Source organism: Chiloscyllium plagiosum, unplaced genomic scaffold, assembly GCF_037043375.1.
Source record: "Chiloscyllium plagiosum isolate Xiang-an unplaced genomic scaffold, Cpla_swu_hap1 HiC_scaffold_38, whole genome shotgun sequence".
Lineage (NCBI taxonomy): Eukaryota > Metazoa > Chordata > Chondrichthyes > Orectolobiformes > Hemiscylliidae > Chiloscyllium > Chiloscyllium plagiosum.
This window is the reverse complement of record NW_028270176.1, coordinates 77373083-77382116: the sequence shown is the minus strand read 5'-3', so window position 1 is coordinate 77382116 and position 9034 is coordinate 77373083. Positions and strand designations below refer to the sequence as shown.

General features: G+C 42.3%; 1 long non-coding RNA gene and 1 pseudogene across 1 annotated transcript; both read left to right on the top strand.

The window, feature by feature from the left end:
- The first annotated feature begins 229 nt into the window (after positions 1-229).
- LOC148139651 (cyclic AMP-responsive element-binding protein 1 pseudogene) lies at positions 230-529 on the top strand (annotated as a pseudogene).
- Positions 530-2889: 2360 nt separating this feature from the next.
- On the top strand, positions 2890-4445 carry LOC148139650 (uncharacterized). Its single transcript, XR_015753597.1, has 3 exons — positions 2890-2985; positions 4216-4268; positions 4378-4445. It is a non-coding gene; the product is annotated as an uncharacterized LOC148139650 (long non-coding RNA).
- The last annotated feature ends 4589 nt before the right edge of the window (positions 4446-9034 follow it).

The following is a 9034-nucleotide window of genomic DNA, read 5'->3' as shown; positions in this document are numbered from 1 at the left end:
CCTTCATACAGGAAAATCCTGAATGAACTTTCTTCTGATCCCCCCAGTGTGCCAAGAAATCGATGAGGAGAAATCAGAAGAAGAGACTGTCTCAACCATTACTACAACGATGATGCAGACACCCATCTATCAGATTAGCAGTGGACAATACATTGCTATGACACAGGGGGAAGCAATTCAGCTGGCCATCAATGGTACAGATTAAATGCAAGGACTCCACACATGAACAATGACCAATACAGCGACAGCCAAGGTTGGAGCAGCCATTATACAGTATGCACAGAGCCCTGATGGACCGCAAATCTTTGTGCCAGGCAGCCAAATGTTTGTTCAAGGTGCTGCTGGAGATGTCCAAACCTATCAGATCTGTAGAACTCCTAACTCCACTGCTGACCAGGAAATGGTTATGGCATCTTCACCAGTCCTGCAAAGCCAGCCCCAGAATGCTGAAGAAACCACTCGTAAACGTGAGGTCTGCCTCATGAGAAACAGGGAAGCAGCTCGAGAGTACCATCGCAAGAAGAAATAGTATGTGAAATGCTTGGAGAATTGGGTTGCTGTTCTGGAAAATCAAGTTGAAAGAGAAGTTGGACAAAGTGGCCAAAAAAAGCATGAAACTAGAACTGGGAAAATGTTAAAGGTCAACCGAAAGCCACAGGAGCTATAAAGAAAAGTAATATAGAACATGAGAAAAATAAACTAGCACAAAGACAGAAAGGAAAAGTTTATATAAATATATATAACGAGAAAAGAATGGCTAAAGTAAATGTTGGTCCTTTGGAAAATGAGAAGAAGCATTTAGTTATGGGATATCACAGTGGAGGATACTAATATCTTTCCAGTAACTAGCAAAGAGACAAAGGTAGGTAAGGATTTGGAAACTATCATTATTCCAGAACAGCTAGCTTTAGACTGTTTTCAGGTAATTGAGCTAACGATAGAATAGTCTCCTCACCTTGATGGAATGCATTCCAGGGTACTAAAAGAGATGCTAGGAAAAATAGCAAATTCACTGGCAGTAATTTTCCAAAATTCACTGGAGCCTGTGGCAGTCCCAGCAGACTGCAAAACAGCAAAAGTGACACCAATGTTTTTAAAAGGAGGTAGACAAAAAGTGGGGAATTATGTACCAGTTACTTTATTCTCTGTCGTGGAAAAGATGCTTGGGTCTATTATCAAGGAAGAAATAATAGAGAATCTCGATAGAAATTGTCCCATTGTACAGACACAGCATGAGGGACAGGTCATGCTTGACCAATCTTTTTGAATTCTATGAAGACTTTTCAAGCAAGGTAGACAACGGGGACCCAGTGGATGCGGTGTACCTGGATTGCCAAAAGACCATCAACAAGGTGCTGTGCAAGAGGCTGTTGCATAATATAAGGGTGCATGGCGTTACCGGCAGAGTATTAGCATGGATAGAAGATTGGTTGACTAATAGGAAGCAAAGTGTGGGGATAAATGAGCATTATTCTGGCAGGCAATCATTGACAATTAGTGTGCCTCAGGGATCGGTGTTGTGACTGCAATTATTTACAACTGATACAGATGATTTGGAGTTGGAACCACATGTAGGGTGTCAATGTTTGCATGTGACACTAAGATGATTAGCGGAACAAAGTGAGCGGAGGACTGTGAAACTTTGCAGAGGAACATTTTAACATGGAGTGAGTGGGTAATGGTCTGTAAAATGAAATAGAATGTTTGTAAATATAAAGTTTATACTCTTTGGTTGTAGTAACATTAAAAAAAATCACTTGAATGTTAAAAAGTTGCATTATTTGCTCTGCAGAGTGACCTAAGCATCCTTCTACATGAAGGTTGGTCACCAGATACAATAATCAGTTCAGAAACCGAATGGAATTTTGTCCTTCATTGCTGAAGGGATTGTGTTTAAAAGCAGAGGTTTTGTTTCAGCTGTATTTGGGTGTTGGCGTACTGCATGTAGTTTTTGTCTCCTTACTTGAGAAAAGATGGGGTGCAGAGGAGGTTAACTAGGTTGATTCCAGAGTTGACAGGTTCGGCTTAACAGAGACTGAGTAGATTGGGATTATATTCATTGGAATTCAGAAGAATGAAAACATATAAAATAATGAATGGAATGGATAAAATAGAAGTAGAGAGCTGTTTCCATTGGCAGGTGAAGCTAGGACAAGAGGGCATCACCGCAAGACTAGAGGCAGCAAATTTAAGACTGAATTGACAAGGAACTTCTTGACCTCTATGGAATTCACTGCCCAGGGAAGTAGTTGGTGCTCGTTCAGAAAACGTTTTTAAAACTAGGTTAGATTTTTAAAAATGTAATTAATTAATGAACACGGCGAGAACGTGGGTAAATGGTTCTGTGTCCACGAAATGATCAGCCATGATCTTATTGAATGGCAGAGCAGGCTCGAAGGGCAGGACGGCCTTCTACTGTTCCTAGATCTTAGGTTATACATCCCCCCCTCATTCGTGACTTGGAGGTGTTGGTGTTGGATTGGGATGGACAAAAGTAAAATTCACAGAACACCAGGCTATTGGTCAACAGGATTATTTGGAAGCACTAGGTTTGCTGCTTCTTCATCAGGGGGTTTTGAGATGCTGTTGTCATTTTTGTAACTCATGAACAGCAACAAAAGCCACGAAGCAATCCGCATGCTCCAGCCAACAATGCGCCCCGGGTGATTGATGTCAGCGGCGGACCAATGGAAAGGCAGGGACAGAGCTGGAGGACCTGGCGCACAGTTGGTCCTCCGACCAATCAGGGTGAATGAGGGGCGGGACTAGACTAGACCACTTGATCATCCTCGCGGTCTGTTCGGGATGTGTGGATGGAGAGCTGTTGGTAAAGATAGAAAGAAACAGCAGGAAGCGGGAGGGAAATGGTGTCGGTATGGGTTGAGAGGGTTTACAGACATTTGGTGCACATCGAAAATACAAATTTGAAACTCAGTCCCGTTTTTGCAGTAAACGGGAAAATGCCTCATCCAGCGATTGATTCGAGTAAGCACCACCATCTTTATTCGGGGCAACGATTCACTGGACCCGTGCAGCCGCCAGCTTTGTTGGGGGCAAAGTTCAGCGGGACGCATGTGCAGCCCTCTCTGGTAGGGAGTCACAGGGCAGGATTTGCACAGAGCATATTCACACCCAGAGAAATGGATTTTTTTTCTGGATTTGTTTTTTCATTCATTTAAATGATTTGGATGTGAATAGAGGCGGTACAGTTAGTAAGTTTGCAGGTGACACCAAAATTGGAGGTATTGTGGACAGTGATAAAGGGTATCTCAAAGTACAATGGGATATTGATCGAATGGAACAATGGGCTGGGGAGTGGCAGATAGGGTTTAATTTAGATAAATGTGAGGTGCTGCATTTTAGAAAAGCAAATCAGAGCAGGACTCACACACTGAATTGTAAGATCTTGGAAAATCTTGTGAACAAAGAGACCTTGGAATGTAGGTTCATATTTCCTTGAAAGTAGAGTTGCAGGTAGATACGACAGTGAAGAAGGCATTTGGTATGCTTCCCCTTATTGGTCAGAGCATTGGGTAAAGGAGCTGGACAGGTCATTGGTTAGGTCACTTTTGGAATATTGTGTGTAGTTCTGGTCTCCCTCCCATCAGAAGGAGGCACTGAAACTTGAAAGGTTTGAGAATAGATTTTCAAGGATGTTGCCAGTGTTGGAGGATATGAGTTGCAGGGAGAGGCATAATAGGCTGGAGCCATTTTCCCTGCAGTGTCAGAGGCTGAGGTGTGATGTTATAGAGGCTTATAAAAATCGTGAGGGACATTGATAGCGTAAGTAGACAAGGGTTGGTAGACCCCAGAACTAGAGGATATAGGTTTAGGGTGGGGTGGGAAATTCAAAAGGAGCCTAAAGGGCAACTAAAATTGTAACATTTCAAAGGCATTTGAATAGGAAGGGTTCAGAGGGATGTTGGCCAAGTGCTGGAAAATGGGAATACATTAGGTTAGAATATCTGGTTGGCAAAGATGGGTTGGACCAAAAAGTCTATTTCTGTGCTAGACATCTGACTGTGGGATCATAAAAGTGAACATTGCTCTGATTCATCTCTGGGCTCCTTGATGTCCACTTGTTTGTTATCTAGCTTTCTCAGTCTCTCGTGTGTATTTTTGCTCTGTGTAGTATTTTACTATTACATTCACAGTCCTCTTTGTAAATGAATTGTCCACTGCTGCCTGGCTCCTGACCATATACTCTATTATCAGGTTATTTTTTCCACAATATCTTTGACGGTCAAGAGTTCTTTTTTTTCCAATAAGTGAGTGGATTTTCCTTCCATTTCTGACAGTCAAATTCTGCACCATTTTCATTCCCCCATAAATCATATTGCACTCCCTGAAACATGATGTGTATTTCTCCTTCCACAGATACCAGTGATCAAGGCCAAAGCTCTGTTGCCTGTTGAGAAGGTGATGTTTGACTTCCTTGTACTGCTGCAGTTGGTATGGTGAAGGTGCTCCCACAACGTGGTTGGGTAGGAGACATTACAGATTATGCACTCAGAGATAGTGAAGAGTAGAAGATATCTGTATAAATCAACACATTTTTAATTTCACAAAATATTGAGAACTTTTGACGTAAGGCTACAGATGGAGAATATTATGTCCGGTGACCAAACCTTTGCGAAATAAGCAATTTTTCAGGAATGACTTAAAGGAAGAAAGCAGATCTTAGAGGGTGGGAATTCCAGACCGTGTTGCCTTGGAATCTATAGAAACAGTCACACAGCTGAACTCAAAAATAAACATATCATTGGGAGTCTAAACAGAAATGAGTTATTGAGATGTGAAAGTGTGTCTGATGCATGGAGATAGGAATGATTACAGCCAGGAATTAAGTCAAGGGTGTGAAAGTAAATTGCTGTTGCTTATAAATGGGAGCCTTTTGATGGATCAGCAAGTTCTGGTACAAGTGAACACTTGGGCAGTAGAGTTTTCAATATTCTGGAGATTATAGGGAGGGTGATTGTGGGATGCTGGCCAGGAGATGGTTTAGATAATGAAATCTAGAGTTCATAAAATGAATGAATGAAAATTTCATTAAATTAGCTGAGACTGTGGTGAGGTCAGATGATATCACTGAAGTCGAAATAGTGGTCTTGGAGTGGGACGGGCTGTTACCTTCAGCTGTTTGTCAGTTTGTGAATCAAGTCTGTAACAAGCTCAGAAGCTGATTGGCCCTGCAAGAACCCAAACTGGGCGTCACTGAGCAGGTTATTGTGAGCATGTGCTTGACAGCACTATCGATGACAACGTCTATCACTTCACTGCTGAGCGAGTGTGGACTGATGGAGGGAAATTGGCTGGGTTGGATGTGTCCTGCGGTTTTGTGTTGAACAACACTGGGAAACATTTCCCAATATCGGTAGGTGCCAGTGCTGGCGCACTATTTGTCTTGGTGGGCAGCAGGTTCTGGAGAAGAAAGTGAGGACTGCAGATGCTGGAGATCAGAGCTGAAAATGTGTAGCTGGAAAAACGCAGCAGGTCAGGCAGCATTCAGAAATTCATTCCTGAAGAAAGGCTCATGCCCGAAACGTCAATTCTTCTGCCCCTTGGATGCTGCCTGACCTGCCTGCGCTTTTCCAGCAACACATTTTCAGCAAGTTCTGGAGCACAGCTATCAGTATATATTGCCACAATGCTAGCAGGGCCCATAGCCTTTACACTACTTGTCCATTTCTTGATCTGATTTGAAATGGGTTTTCAACCAATTCGATTCACATCTGTGATGTCATGGACAAATGGAGAAGCCTCATCCACTTGGCACTGCTGGCTGAAAATTGCTGAAAATGCTGTCGTCTTATCTGTTGTATGAATGTGTGAGGCCCCTCCATCATTAAGGGTGGGGATATCTGTGATGCTTCCTGCAGTGAGTTGTTTAATTGCCCATCACCATTCCTGACTAGGTGTGACAAAATTGCAGAGCTCAGATCTGATCCACTGGTTGTTGGATCACATAGTTCTATTTGGTGTTGCTTGCACTGTACCTTCACCAGGCTGGCGCCACATTTTCAGGTATGTTTGGTATTGCTCGTGGCATGCCCTGCGGAACTCTCCATTGAAGTAGTGTTGATTCCCCTGGCTTGATGTTAATGGTTGAGTGGGGGATACACCAGGCCATTAGATTACAAAATTGGGCTGGGGTACAGTTCTGGTACTGCTGTTGGCCCACAGTGAGACAGAGGTTGTAGGGTCAAGAGGGCTGATTGTGTTGTTGTATTTTCCAGTGCATTGGTAGATGTAATGTGGTCCATCCAGTTTCATTCCTTTGTTGAGACTGTGCAGTGACTAATACAATGAGTGATTTGATGGGCCACTGTCAGGAATGCAACTTTTGAAAGAAAGGTTTTGTGATTTATACATGAAAGAAGTGAAACTATCATGGTATTCGAACAGATGAAAGACTCAACATACAACCAAGGTATTTTTCAATGGACAATTTCAGTTACGTCACACTATAAATTTTTGCTATAAATGCTGTGCCTTAGAATTGTGCCCTCCACACTCACCTGATGAAGGAGCGGTGCTCCGAAAGCTAGTTTGCTTCCAATTAAACCTGATGGACTATAACCGGTGTTGTGTGATTCTTAACTTAGAATATTACAGCACTACTAACAGGGCTGCATGTAAACAGGCTCAGTCCAGTTAGTCAATACATTCGGAAGGATTGCCTCCAAGTTTAACGACGCAATATTCGTCAAAACCGTCAACTTCAACCTGCAATGTTGTTATTAACAAAAACTTCAGGCTGACATAAAGCTCCCCACCCCACAGCAATGTGGTAACCGGGCCCGGCCCAGGAATTGGAACTGGGACATTTGTGGACCGTGATCTCAAAGGAAGCGAGCAAACACAATTCTGACAGATGAGTTCTCAAAGATGAGTAGCAGGTTTGAGACAAGGCCGGTGGTATACCATCTTGCATTCAGCTTAATTGCATTTCTTATTTACAGTAGTGTTTTGAAAAGTAGAAAGAACCAGTTTGTTTTCTGTGGTTGGGGAGTTTTATCCTCGTTGATCACAGTTGCTGCCTCTCGCTCCACAAGTCAAATCATAGGATCTAAACAATAAACTGCAGGTGCTGGTGATCTAAACCCAGAAACAAAGTGCTGGAGAAACTCAGCAGTTCTGAGGGCATTGGTGAAGAGAAAAAAAATTGTTACATTTCAAGTTTTTGTCTGAATGGACAAAAGGTCATTGGACTTGGAACTTACAATGTTTAATTCCCCTCAGAGATGCTGCTGGGCCTGCAGTTCTCCATCACTGTGCTTTCGATATTCAACTTTATTTACAAAACAGATCGGAAAAATACTAATCTGCAAAAGTGAAAGGTTCATTGCAAACATGAGCATAGTTTCCACACTTGAGTTACACAAGCACATCTCAGTTTAAAAACAAGATTTAACTCAAAGTAACATTCCATTTCAAAATTAGCCGAGTTACACCAGTAATAAAGCTCATCCACCCAATGAGGCACTTCAGACAACATCCTGCAGTGTTGCACACAGCCACCTTTACCGAAGAATGATCACATGTCACAAAATTGAAGGCAAAGAGCGTGTCTCTTTACAGGAGCTGAAGTCAAACTCTCAATTTTTGGAAAGATTTTTATTAAACCTGATTGAACATTTAAATCTTAGAGCAAAATCTTTGTTTTTTTTAAACAAAGTGTGTGGGAAACATCCCACATCTTGCTAAAGGTTCAGTTCAGTCTGATACATAGAGCCAAAGGTCAAACAAACATCACACTTTCTTTCACTTCTACAAAGGGCTGACATCACATTTCTTCAGGATTTAAAGTATTTTATAAATTGTTTGTAAAATCATTTGTCACGTTAAAGAACTGGACAATAACTACCATTGTATACAATAAGAGTGAAGCCTGTGACAGCAGATTGAGCTTTGGAGGGCAGTGAATGCACTTTCTAAATTCTGGGAGCACTTTTGGAGACTGCTCCCAGATGGTGATAGTGAGCATATCTGGAATGCACTGTTTAGATTTGGGAATCCTTGGGAAACAGTCTGTGGTTTCACTGATACTTGGTTTGCGTTGTTGGTGTACAGTAAGCAATTCATAAAGTTACTTATGTATTGTTGTTGACTACCCGAATGGTATTCAAATCTGCCAGGTTGCCTTCAATAGTGTGAATGCATCTATTGTAAATATTTCGAATATTCCAGAACTGCCCAGTGCTTGGCAAATTCAGGGGGGACAAAAAAATCACATTGGGTAATTTGAAATTAAGAATGCAAGAGGATTTAACCACTGAAGTATTCAATTCAAATAGTTAAATGGAGTGCTCACATTTAAAATACCTGTGATCCATAGGAATGGATGGACTGACAGAATTGGGACCAAATTCGTAGCTGGGGAGTGTGAAATGTGCTTTGATAAAGTCACCTGCATTTACCAACAATAATTTGGCAAGCTCGGAAATTTAAAAAAACAATACGAGCTTCATTGCTGCTCCAGTCGGGTCCCAAGCTCTGTGAAAAAATAACAATGTTCAGGTTTATTGCATACACTCTGAAACACGTGTTTCTTCAATAGATCTTGCAAGTTTACCAATGAGCATAGCAACATCATTTGGATGGACAAACTTTTGCCAACTCATTTCTTTCCGAGCCTCTATAGCCTGAAGAGTGACCAGAAGCAATTACTCCCCATATGTGGGAACATATGGGGAGTAATTGGGGTGGCACAGTGGTTAGCACTGTTGCCTCACAGCACCAGAGAGCACCAGAGACCCGGGATCAATTCCCGTCTCAGGTGACTGACTGTGTGGAGATTGCACATTCTCCCCGTGTCTGCGTGGGTTTCCTCCAGATACTCCGGTTTCCTCCAACAGTCCAAAAATGTGCAGGTCAGGTAAATTGGACATGCTAAATTGTGTTAGGTGTAGGGGAATGGGTCTGGATGGGTTGCGCTTCGGCGGGTCGGTGTTACTTGTTGGGCCGAAGGGCCTGTTTCCACACTGTAAGTAATCGAAAAAAAAATTACCGTCGAGGATTTTTTCCTTCAGAA